This window comes from Rosa rugosa, chromosome 1 (assembly GCF_958449725.1).
Source record: "Rosa rugosa chromosome 1, drRosRugo1.1, whole genome shotgun sequence".
In the NCBI taxonomy this organism is placed as follows: Eukaryota; Viridiplantae; Streptophyta; class Magnoliopsida; order Rosales; family Rosaceae; genus Rosa; species Rosa rugosa.
The window spans coordinates 42,263,701-42,277,482 of NC_084820.1; the positions used below are offsets into that span (position 1 = coordinate 42,263,701).

A 13,782-nucleotide genomic window follows, 5' to 3' on the forward strand; every position below is an offset into this window, starting at 1 on the left:
CTACAAACCGTGTGCTCAAAATTGAGAGGAAATTATATCAATTGGTCCAGGCATGGAACCAGGAATTAAATTTGAGGTGTGCTAAATTTTTAGGGATCAATAGATTTAATTACTTACATCAAGAAATCCATAAATACTCAAATTCTAACATGAATTACTCAAATTCTAACATAAATTACATTCTAATTTCATCAAAAATTTCATTATAGAAGAGAAGTTAAAGTGTAATACCTTCGCAAGGTTAAGAGAATGAGAATGAGTGCAAGAAAGAAGAGAGACCGACCCCTATAATAATGATGTACAAAGAGAATTAGAGAACTGAGAGTTGAGTATGAGAAATGCAAAACCGGGTAGAGAGAGGAGGAGACAGAAAACTGAAAAAGAGGAGAGAAAGAGGAGAAAAGTTTTACTTGTCTAGTTGTCTACTTGTTATTTGCAGACTACAACATATCTTCATCATACATATATATAATAATTTTTTTCCCCCCAAAATGTTGGGGTGTGCTGCAGCACACCTCAGCCCACCCCTACATCCGTGCCTGAATTGGTCACACAATGATTTGCAAAAGATTGTAGGTAGAGTCATAGTGACGGTATAAGAACAACCAAGTGTTGATTTCAATCACATTAATTACGAAGCAACGGATTTTCAAATACCCAATTTTCTTGTATAGATACTAACAATCATGATTTGATTTATTTACAGATAATTAACAAGGATCATGAACACGGCTCATCACACTAACGAGTTGGTCAAGAGTCAAGACCATCACTACTACATAAACCTTGATTCGGGACACCCACTTAATTTTTACAATGACACATAATTTAAAAACTGTCTTTATTTATCTACTATGACATGATAGGCTGTTTGCCTTTTAATTAAAGCAAAGGCCCCCACTCCTTGAACCAAAATCAACGTCCTTATACATGTATAAGGACAAAGCAGTGATATAGTCTTGAAACATTTAAAATGAGCAGAACACGCTGACATTAAACTAGTCTTGAGGACTAGAGTTCGATTCCCTACATATCCAAAAGAACTGGGAAATTTGAATACTTTTTAGTTCTATCCCCAAATCACTTGAAAGTTGAAACAAAAACTTCTGTCAGCCCCAAAGCGCCAAATCCTCCCTGTTCATGTAAAGTTTCCCTCTACAATTTTTGAGTATCCCTAAAGTTTCCCTCTACAATTTTTGAGTATCCCCAAATCTTCTCTCTGCAACAGTCGAGATTTATACCGATATGGCAATATACCAAATTCACATTCCCTCTAATCCTATTCACTCCATCAAACCTAATATTCGTATTAGTCGGCAGAAAGGAAAAAAACCTGTGTTCCTCTCTAATCATACGAACACCCATTGTCCATCCATCACTGATATCGTCATCTTTTCCATAGTCTTCTTCCGCTGCTCTTAAGTGGTTCTGCTATTGCCAAGCCTCCGAGTTACTGCCGCTTTGAGTACGCAAAGTTCTCGTAAGGTTCCGAGTTCCCAATTCTCTATTGTTTAAGTAATTGCTTTGAATCTCTTTCTGGGTTGTTTATATCTTTATTCATGATTTGGATTGGGTATTTTGATTTCGTGTTTACTTTTCTCCATCTTCGTTTTAGGTTTTGTTATATTTCATTACTGTTCTTTTTGTTTGGGAATTGATATTGACTTTACAATTAATATCTAGAGATGACTTGATTGTTGAGAATTGGTGACCAAGCTTGGAAAGATGAAGTAGTTTGTGAGATCAATTTTGAACTTGCATCTTGGTAAGTCTTCTCTTCTCATGGATATATGGTAGCTAAAGACATGTTCTTTTCTTCTTCTATTCTGAGATGTTCCATTTAGAAAATTTATAATCATGGTGTTAAATTTCACAGCTTCTGGTCACCATTTCAGTTTCAATGTCAGTTATAAGATAGCAATCTTATGGAATAGAGTTTAGGGATTTGTTATTTTGTGCAGTCCTAATTGTAATACCCCGGAAAATCCAAATTAAATTCCGTGGATTTTTAGAAATGATTTCACGATAGTAGGAGCGAGTACGAAGCTTGGAGAAGTTGTGGAATTAGTTCGAACGATTTTATTTTCGAAAACGAACGTTATTTAGGGGCTCGTGGAAATTGACTTTTTATACATACGGAATTTGGGAAAACTTTCCTCATGAAAGTTGTAGATCTCGTCGATACGATCTCGTGCATATGTGGAACGCAATATTTGGAGTTCGTATGAATAAGTTATGAATATTTGAAAATTGGGAATTTTCTATAAATAGGAAAAATATCTGATTTTTTCATTAAGGACGAAAAAATCTAATTTTTGCTAAACAGTCCCCGAAACCCTCCGTTCTCTCTCCTCTCCCACGCGGCCGACCCGCTCGACCCGACCCGGCCCCATCTCTCTCCTCCGGCGTTCTCCGGCCACGACCCGGCCCTCCTTGTGATCGCCGCAAGCCGCCCAGTCGCCTGGTGCCGCTGCCTTGCACCGCCGTTCCCCCCAGACCTGGATCGAAGCGACCCCAGGTGGAGTAACCGACCCGAGCGGATCGTGGCCGTGCCGGCGTTGCACGGGCCGATCCTTCCCATTTTCGTGATCTCCTCCTCTTGCTGATCATCCTCATATCCTCCTTGCTTGACGATTTGGAGTGAAGATCTGTAGATCAAGGTTTGAAGATTTCAACGTCCCTGATTCGATCTGGAATCTGATCAGACGCACGAGATTAATCCAACTTCAACGCTTGATCTAGGACGATCTAGGCCGAACCAGGCTTAGCTCCAGGTATGGAAGTCGATCACCCTTTCATTTTGAACCAGTTTGTAGTTGGTCACTTTGCCATTTGAGGTGGTTGACCGGCGTTGACCGCCCACTGACCACCGCTTGTGGCGGCGCATCAGACCATATTTCGAGTTTTCATTATCTAGGCGATGATCTATGCATCCATACGAGCGTTTTGATATATAACTTGGTCAGGTTAGAAAAAGTTGGTAAATAGTGGATTTACGTTTTGACGTTACTATTTACGGTTTTTACGTTTTATCTTCGGTTTACGATCTGCGAAGATCAGACCATCGGTTTTACTTCAAATTTTAATATGTTGATCGTATGACTGTCCCGGTGACCTTGTGAGGTCATGGGCGAAGATCCGACCGTTGGATCTTCGTATAAATGTAAAACAGTGATTCGGAAGGCGATTAGTGAGAATCCGACCGTCAGATTTTCGTATAATTTTATGGAGATGTTTGTTAGAGTGATTCAAGAAGATCTGACCGTTGGATCTTTATGATAATTTTGGAGGATGATCCTAAGGGCGATCCGTGAGGATCCGACCGTTGGATCATCGTATAATTTCGATCTGACCGTTGGATCATCATTAAATTAGAATCCGACCGTGGATTTCCGTATATGTGTGCTTTTGAGTTGTTGGCTAAGTTAAGATCATTATTGGATTAGGTGATCGATGGATTTATTTGGCGGACGATTCGTGAGATTGTTAATGGAGCTGTTAAGAAGACGCAGCTGGATTAGAGGTGAGTAAACCTCACGTGGTTCATATTACGAACCCAATACAATTAATTGCTTTATTTTGTTGCAATCATATGAACTATTGTTGGTGTTACTAGACATTCCTGTGTGAATGTCTGTATATATATTATTACGTGAAATAATATGTATTGTTGGAGTTGTGTTGAGTTATTGTTGAGAAACAATATATTGTGAGAGGTATTGAGTTTTATTGTTGAGAAACAATATATTGTGAGAGGTGTTGAGTTTTATTGTTGAGGAACAATAAATTGTTGTGATCTGTGGAGATCACTAGGTCACGAGGTGACCATGGCATCTATTAGTGAATCACGCTCTCGTACCGGGCTGGTGGTTATTAATAGTATTAAATCGTAATCACGTCTGTGGCCGGACGAGTGGTTACGTTCAGTTAGAGCTCTAGTCTGTCTGCCAAATGTGGAGTGACCTTATGAGTGAATTTGAGAGTAACTCATAAGTGTATATATATATGTGGTAACCTTATGAGGGAAATTGAGAGTAACTCATAAGGGTCTATATATATATATGAGTCTGTCTGTCAAATGTTGGGAAATCTTATGAGCGAATTTGAGAGTAACTCATAAGTGTCTATATCTATATATATATGAGAGTGAGTGACCTTATGAGGGAAATTGAGAGTAATTCATAAGTGTCTATATATATATATATGAGAGTGAGAAAGTAACGTGGGTTTGTGGTGGTCTTGTAATTTAATAAATCAACAGTTCTTTCTTGTTTACTCATACTAGCTGTCAAAAGCTTACCGGGTTTTGTGTTGTTGCAACTCCCGGTACACTATTCAAATTGTGTAGCGGGTAATCCTACAGGACAGGAGAACCAGGACGGTGATCGTGCGGTTAGAGCAATTGTTAGAGTTTTACAGCAATTGTAAGTTGTGAGGTGTGTTATGCTCATTTGAGCTTTACAATATTGCTTGTGAGAGTGAATTGTAATAATGAACTCGAAGTTTCGAGATTTGGATTTTGTAATTGTAATTATTCATGTTTCGGATTTGAATTTATTATTCAAAATTCGGGGCGTGACACTAATGTGGTTCCTTGATTTAAAGTAGACACATTTAGCATGGGGTTTTGTGTAAGGTTTCAATTTTGTTACATAGGTTCCTTTCATGGAATTTAATTGAGATCTAAAATCAAACAAAACGGCCAGAGACAATACGGACATTCTAAAGCGATTTCATCAAAATGAATTATTGATCAGAAACAAACTACAAAAAGTCATGCATGTTCATTTACTTTTTGTGATTGATGAATCCCACATCTCATCAACAAACTTTTCAGAGTCCCACTGAAATAAGCATCTCTTCTTTTGACAGAAATACCAGTTCAGATAAAAGGCTTTTGAATGTTTCAGTGGTAGTCGATCTTTTTTTTTTTTTGAAATGCATGCAGTGGTAGTCAATCTTTATCAGCAATAGGTTTGGTTCACTTCTTAACATAAACCAAATAGAAATATATATGCATTCCAACTCCATTGATAGGATGCCAAATCAATTTCAACAGTAGCTAAATATTAATCCAAAATTTTGTAAAGTCCACACAGACACAAACAGAACCCAAATGTATATTAGCATTAGGTTATTATTGTCTCTCTATATCTCTTTACTAAGGTAAATATGTTGATAGATTGGCTAATGCATTAGAAACTCTTCAGATCTAATTTCAGAGCAAAGCTGCATTGTATAAGGCATTGATCCTAGGTACGAACGTTCAGTTATCAGAGAAGGTATTCTGCATTAACCATAAATTATTATGGTGGTTTTAAGTTGCATGTGTCGTTACGATACTGATATCAGGAACTGAGGGTTCCATATTAACTTTGAAACATGGAGTTTAGGCATAATCGGCACTTGGGCAGGCAACATACCTTGTGTGCAGACTAGTAGTAATTCTCATGCTTGTTCAATTGTCCTGGTCTGCAAATTCATAAAAAACAGTACCATTAACATAGCCTATAGTCTATGAAACCAACATATATAACAGAAAAAAATTAAGAATTCAATGTGAAATATCGACGAGTATAATTCGATAGTATTGAGTTCTACTCATGAGTTGTTAATGAACATTATGACGAAAGCCCCAACATGAAATAAAAAAAAATTCACATAATAAGTCTTGGCTGGCCATGTTATTCCAAAACTTTCTTGTACTTCCATGCAGATCATCAATATGTCCCCCTGAGAGATTGCTTAAGACAAGGAACAGAAGTTCAAGAAAGCCTGTGGAAAAGCATGACCTGAACAAGAGTGAGGGGTAAACTGAATTTCTAATTGCATGTAAGTCAAGAACCAACTGAGCTAGCTCTATTATATTCACAAATATCATTAAGAGGCATTGGTTTGTAGATAGGGTCTTTTATTAAGTGGACTAGACCACAATAGCAGAGAAAGTATATATGTACTGTACATGTTTCTTAATCAAGGGTAAGAAAAAGAATTTATTTAGCATACTCATGGTGTGAGTTTCCAGAAAGGGGGAAGATGTGCAGGTAGGTGAACGAGAACTATGTGTGACAACTAACAATGCATGAGTAACTAACTTTCATACTGTATTCTGCATCAATCGGAGAAAAGGATAATCAATGCTAAGTTAAGGTTTTAAAGTCGAAAGGATTTTGAGTGAAAATGTAATGAAATCAGAACAACAATTATTCTTGTGTTGAAGAGAAAGATAATTTCTTTTTGTCTTTGTCAAAGAAGGATATATAGTTTGTTTTGGTTAATGAGAAATTTAACAAAGCACCCAATTCTTCTTTGTAATTGATAGTTTAGCTATTAGCTGATTGTTTATTTTGATTCTTATATTCTTTACCAGATCAAATTCCTCACTAGCTGTCTAATTAGTTCATAACAGCTGCATATATAATGATCTTTCTAGAAACCATAATATGCAAGCAGTGAGCAGATATAACAAGTTTGTCATGAACTCATAACAATCATAGTTTTGCAATTAGATTTGTAGGGCCTTATCTGAAAGGGAGCGTGCCCTTCCAAATTCTCAAGGGTACTAGGCTTAAAGCTGAGGCCGTTGAGGGGTACGGTAACCAGCAGTAGACGCACCTCGATTAGAACCTCATTATTACTTAGCTAGCTGTCATTTTCCCTAAGCAAAAGGCAACTATATGAAGCCTTGGAGCATGATAAACATAGCCAACCAACCGTACCACGGATACATACTCAGGAAGTAGCTAAATTTTATATATTGTGCATCTCCTGCGAGACAGCCCAAATAGTATGTTGGCAGAGATAGGAATGTTTTCTTCATGCTTTTCTTTTTATTGTTGTAAGATTGGCTAAGCTGCTGGCTCTTATATTTCTTATGGAGTATGGGATTTGTTATTATCTGTTTTCTCTATGAATGCCCCAACAAAAGTTCGTTGTATATGACTAAAGAAGTAGGGTTCATGAAAATATGGGAAATAAGAATGCAGTCTCAGGCCTTGTTGTGTTTTTAAGTCAAAATTTCATGCTAGGATACTGAAAATTTGAGCTGGCTTTTGGCCAAAAATAAAGAAGAAGAGAGGAAGCAAGTCTTTTGTCAATTAATTGCAACATGTAACTACCCTTGAATCATCAAGTATCTAGAACACATGACATTAATATAGAGAAGGTTTTGAGTTTCTTTTGCCCAAAAAAGAAAGTAACTATTTTTGAAGATAAATTCTTGTAACTTTCCTCCATACAGTAAGATTATGATTAGTATTGCTGCTTATGATAACAGGTCGGTGGCATTGAGAGACGCTTGATTTAGATTACGAGAATCTTTCCATAAATTTTTCTGGAGCAAACTTTGATTGGATTGGAAAGGTATGCTAATTCAATATACTATATATATAGTTTACCTGATTGGCTTAAATAGGCTTTAATATTAGAGGAATTTGATAAATGATTGTACATAGTTGATATGTCATCCCTTATTTTTGCCTTCCTTGAATGTACTTTCTGCCATTTCATTTATGTTGTTTTCTCATATATATGTAATATATTATAATCATTCAAAACTTGCCTCTCTTAATCCTGTTGACATAGACCATGGATTAAAGGGTGTTATAGACGTGTACGTGATTCTCTTACTTTTTCGTGTGAGATTTCATTTGGTTTTGACACAATATGCTTAGTGTATAATGTGTTCATATACATGTGTGCAGCGCTCTAAGGATGTTTAATGCCCAAAAAGGAAGGAATCGAAAAAATGTCATTTGGAAAATCATCAGGTACTCTGTTAAAATTATGACCTCTATATTGACTGTTGCAGTTTCAGTTCAGTTTTTAAGCTAAAGTGCCTTAGACTAATACACCCCTCTGTCTCTGTCTCTGTCTCTCTCTCTTTTCAAGTGCTTGTTTCTTTCAGTTTTAGATGTGTTGTTATAGCACTTGACTGTTGAATCTATTATTGTTATTGTTATAGCAAATGCAAATGTGATCAGATGGATAATAAATGCGAAAATATGCAAGGACCATGTTATATAATTGATTGATATAGTTTGTTGCTTATATGTGGAATGATCAATTGACAGGAGAGGTTCCACTAATGATATGCTTACTTATTACGATTTACTTAACTAAACTTTGTAGTGTCCTACTCAACCTGGAAAAGTGGAATGTGGATATTATGTAATGAAGTTCATGAAAGCAATCATTGAGGATCCAACCATATTAACAAGAAGCAAGGTTAGCTCTTAAATGATCAGAATAGCTCGCATAATTCCTATTGTAATTAAAAATTGTTTCTATGCTGGTTTTGGTAAAAATACCAAGACTATATATTGTACATGCTTGCTGGTATTACTTGTGGAAACAAATAATAAAAGGAAATTTATTGCTTTATATTGATTGTTGTTGCAGTTCAACAACCAAAGTTACAATCAAGAAGAGATAGATGATGTTCGAGTAGAGCGAGTAGAGTGGGCTGACCTTGTTGAAACATTACTCCAAGATGATGTAGAATAGTTTGGTAATTGGTATATTTTGCAAAGTATATATTAAGCTGAGTTTTTGTGTATGCCCATGTAAAGTTTTAGATCAGCTATAGCTTTTTGTAAGCACTAGAAGTACATGTAATCTAATCTCACCAAGACTCGCAGTTGGCAATGTGTATTTTGGATGCCACGAGTCTTGGGATAATTTGTACACATTGCTTGGAATCTCCATGACAAAAATAGTGCGTCCTAATAGTTAATGGAAGACATTAATTTGCCCTTTTTTTTTAAGTCATATAATGTCTATAATGACGTTTTTTTTTTTTAATTTAAGGACACACACTGCGTGTCCTCGTATGTAATATATGACAGTTTTTTACCTTATAAAGACATCTTTTGCTAGTCCTCCAATATGTACAATGACATTTTTTTTAGCTAAGAGGACATTTCCAAAATGTCCTAGTAAATATTTGAGGACATTTTTTTGAAGATTTAAGGACACTTAAAATGTGTCCTAGTAAACTTTACATGACGTTTTTTTGAGTTTTAAGGACACTTTTGTGACGTCTTAGTAGACATTAGATGACATTCTTTTAGAGCTACAAGGACGTTTTTTAAGTGTCCTAATAGACATTTTATAACGTTTTTTAAACGTCCTAAAAAATGACTTACAATGACTCCTTGATAGATGACGTTTTTTTTGCGTGTCATCTAAAGTTTTTAAAGACGTTTTTCGAACGTCCTTAAATGCTTTTTTTGTAGTAGTGCATACCCCTTTTCTCGTGCACCTTGCATTATAGTTTCCCCTATAGATTGGTCAAGACCATACTCCATGCTCGCATCAAATTTAATTTCAATACAAAAAATTTCAGTTTGTCAATTCAAGACCATATCGCCAATATCGGAGTTCTACAACGATCTTTGAGTCTGATGAGTTCCCCATAATCTGAAATTACGTGTTTGAATAAATCGAATCATGGACGAGTTTCCATGGAAGCTCAAAGAAAGAGCAATGCAACAAGTCAATTTGGGGTTGATACAACACATAGAGAAAGACAATACGAGTTTAACTCTTTTTTTTTTTTTCCGTATAGTTAACAATAGTTAACAGCCAAGTTAACGGGATTTAAATGAAAAATAAAAAATTGTTGGAAGACTTATGTGTCGAGTTTCAAGACCCTTAAATTAGACAGAGAGTCTAGATTTTATGAAATTGAAGTAAATTCACAGGCTCCTCATTTTAGAGGAGCCGGATCCATTTTTTATAATCTATATAGCTATCATGCATATCAACCATGCACGTGCACAAATGGCGGTAAATACAAGTGAGGGCAAGAAAACGAGGGAAAATCAAAGGTCTTTTTCTTTAGGGGTCGTGACCACTTACCCAATTTTAGTCTAAAAATTGCTCACTTGCTCCACTAAGAGTTTTTTAACCCCATTTACCCAATCTAATATCTATTGACAGTATTGCCCTCTCTCTCTCCGAACCACCTTCTTCCGGTCCTTCTCGTCCTCAACCGTCGACTCGCGCCGCTCACGCTTCCGCGACTCCGGCGAGGGGCTGCGATGGTGGTGGCGGCGATGGATGCGGTGTTGAGGTTGGACCGACTGCGTTCTCTTCACCGAATTTGGATCTGGTCGTGGCTGCGTCGTCTTCTTCAGCCACCGGTGGTTCCTCTTCTTCTCCGATCTATGGTTCCTCTTCTTCCGATACAGCTTGGATAGTTGCTGTGTCGGATTCGGTTCGGAATGCGTTTTCTTCTCCGGATTCTGGTCGGATCAAGGATGCATCCTCCTCTTCTTCTTTCCCCGGTGGTTGCACGGTTGTTGCCTCTTGTTCTTCTTCCATCTGTGGTGGTGTTGTTGTGGCGGTCTCGTCTTCTGCCATTGATTGTTTGCAGGGGGTTGGTCTGCGAACTGGCCAAAGAATGAGAGAAAGTGCATTGCAGTACTGTAGCCTCATAATATTCAGCACAAGTTGTTCTAGAGCTTGCTTTCCCCGTTGGTTCTGTATGATTTGCAAGTACAATAGTTGGGTAATATCTTGTTAATAGAAGCAGGTTAACATTGCAGTTGGATGCAATTTTTGTAGTGTTTTCTTGCTGAAAAGAAAGAAGAATGAAAAAAAAAGTTTTATTGAGTAGTTATACATGTCTATTGCGGGCCAATAATATGATTATTGGAGGCAATAATATGAGTATTGAGGGGCAATAATATGCATATAAATTGATCAATTGTGCCTGTAGTGTATTCATTTTGGTTTTAGGAGTTTATGCAATTCACTGGAGGGCAGTAATATGATTATTGGGAGGCAATAATATGAGTATTGAGGGGCAATAATATGATTACTGGGGGGCAATAATATGGTTACTAGGTATTATTAGGGGGCAATAAATTCAGACGCCAGAATCCGGTCACCAGTCCGGTAGCCGGATTCCGGTGACCGATCGCCGGATTCTTGTCATTGGTTGCCGGATTCCTGTCACCTGTCACCGGTCGCCGGCGTTGGGCACCACGATACACAGGCTAATTGGCCTAAGCTGAGACATAGACTGAGGAACGTCAACCTTAGGAATTAAAGCCACAAAAGTCCTGTTCACCATCTTCATGCACCTATCCGAGACAAAGAACTCCCTGATCGCCTCTCTTAATGGAAGAATCGTAATCTGCAGCTGTGGGTGATGCTGAGCTTAAGTTGGTTGGAAGAATTTCAGAAGGCTAATCATGAACAGCGGCAGCCTAATATCCGGCAAAAACCAAAGTGGTCTGCACCGGCTCGGGGTTGGGTGAAATGTAATACAGACGGAGCCTTTGTGGCTACAAATAGGTCTGCAGCTTCTGGAGTGGTGCTCCGACGAGAGAATGGTGACTTTGCTGCTGCTGCCGCCACCCCATTGAGACAGGTTACCTCTCCCTTCCATGCTGAGCTTTTAGCCTTGTTGGAAGGCATGAAGTTTGCCCAGACTCTGAATTTGGCGCAGGTCATTTTCGAGACTGATTGTTTAATGCTTGTACAAGCTTTACATAGAGAAGACATAGACCTCTCTAGTTTGGGGCTGATTTTGGAGGACGTAAGGGAAGTCTTGCGGCAACACCCAGCTTTCAAGGTGCAGTACGTACCCCGAGAAGCGAATAGAGTAGCTCATAATCTTACAAAGCATGCTTTGGTCTCTGTAGAAAGTCAAGTTTGGTTTGTGATTGCTCCCGTATGTATTCGGGATGCCATTCTAAGTGATTGTAATCACTATTGAATTTAATGAATTCCATTATCCAAAAAAAAAAGTAGTGTAGTCAAACATAATTATATAAGGTAATCAATGTAATTAATATGACTATATGAGCATAAAAAATATTCCTTTATTCAACTCTAAATTGAGAAAACATAACTAAGAAAAAACCAGATGAGAAAAGGAAATGAACGAAACAAAACTAAGGAACATTGAAAACAATGCCGAAACATAGGTTGAAAATTTAATCAGTGCCAAGGAACACTACCGCTAATCATGTCGTCACCATGTTGTCCATTTTGTCCACAAAAAAAAAAAAAAAAAAAAAAAAAAAGAGTTAGAGACGTGAGCTTTCTATCTTCACTGACAGGTCTTCCACATAATTTTAGCTGGGAGGTATTCCGATATATAGCGGAATTGAAATCAATAGCAGAGTTATAGTTCTGAAGGCGCAAATGCGTCCATTCATATTGTGCTCTAGGAAGAACAATGATATTAGTGAGCAAATCGATGAGCCAATCTTGAAAAAGCTCAAGCGGGTCTCTTGTCAAGATGATGACGCAAGAAAATCATAACCTTGGCACGATCTTGTATAGATGACTTATTGTCAACTTTGATGGCATCTCCAAGATTGTTAGCCATTAAGAACTCAACTAAAATAGTTCTTGCCAAAAAATTCAAGAGGTTCAAAGTCCAATTTTGTCAGATGCGTCATCTTTCTACAAAGAGAAAAGATGAGATATATCAGGATCCATAAGTATTAGAACAGTATGTTCTATGAACAATGATAGAAAATTCATATACGAAACAGAGGTTTCGAAGTGTTCATAAATATGAACAATGGATCCCATAGGAAAAACACGAGAAAAACATTCGTGTGATATCTGTAGAGTCATAGGTCTAAGACCACTCGGTCAGCTGACTCGAGTCTTGACTATTGGAATAATGGTTCTCAAAGTCAAATATGTAAATTGTTTGATTGCATAAAAAAAAAAATGATGTTCATATGTAATAGGAACAAAGATGATAAAGATGAAGAGTTTTTCTATTGGAACCTTCAAATTTACTCACTTGACCTCTATGCTTTTTACACTTCCTATTAAATTTTCAAATATTAAATTTACTCACTAAACCTCACTAAAATTCCTCAAATAACCTCACTTATAAACAAATTATTATCTTTTAAATAAAAAACTTAGTCATTTCAAGATTTAGTTACTCTATAAATCTTAACTATATATACATGCCTTAATCAAACAACATGCATAAATCTCTTTTCCAATAAAAAAAAAATCAAACACAAGGTATTGAGTTTCGAAAATTAATTTCTAATCAATAAGAAAATAACATGAACTATTCTGTGGCTTTTTTTTTTACTTTTTTTTTTCTATTTTAGCTGTTAAAAAAATGAACAAATCATTTTTTCTTAATGTTTATTTAGTTTCTCTACTTTTTGTACCTCATGATTAATTATTTAAATATTTTTTAGTTTTTTTTAACTACTAGTTTTTTTTTTCAAATATAATGGACAGACTTAGATTTAGGTCATAAATTATAATAGAAATTATTTTGTTTTCCTCACCAATATACGTTCAACATATATATCATACATTTTTATGTCACATGATCTTAAAAATATTATTTTTAATTCTTATTAAATATATATGAATGCTTTAATGAGTATGTAGTGAAATTAAAAAGTGAAAATAGATAAGGAAAATAATAAAGAATACAATCTAATATTATTGAATTGGAAAGTCTACATAAAATAAAAATAATTTTTTTTGGTATAATTATTGTCCTTAATAGTTATTTTATAGTAGGTTATATATGTCATTTAATAATTCATAATAGAGTGAGGTCAAGTGAGTAGATTTGGAAGTCCCAATAGAAACACTCAAAGATGAATCACATATAGTTGTTATGCAATAATTTAAGATATATATGTTATATATAAAGTAATTTGTTAAGAATGAGATAAAAACTCATAGATCAATAGCATTAATCATAGGCAATTATGTTGCACCATAGGCTTGCAGATCATTATGGAATTTAAGGAGAGAAAAAAATAAGAGCAA

At 36.2% G+C, this 13,782-nt stretch overlaps 1 long non-coding RNA gene across 5 annotated transcripts; it reads left to right on the forward strand.

The window, feature by feature from the left end:
- Positions 1-1,022: 1,022 nt before the first annotated feature.
- Positions 1,023-8,747, forward strand: LOC133737844 (uncharacterized). Of its 5 annotated transcripts, none has more exons than XR_009859896.1 (7): positions 1,023-1,480; positions 1,684-1,765; positions 5,211-5,282; positions 5,717-5,832; positions 7,277-7,362; positions 7,704-7,769; positions 8,401-8,747. It is a non-coding gene; the product is annotated as an uncharacterized LOC133737844 (long non-coding RNA). The 5 variants fall into 5 exon arrangements; XR_009859893.1 differs by lacking the exon at positions 5,211-5,282 and adding an exon at positions 8,131-8,226; XR_009859894.1 differs by having other exon boundaries at positions 5,211-5,832.
- The last annotated feature ends 5,035 nt before the right edge of the window (positions 8,748-13,782 follow it).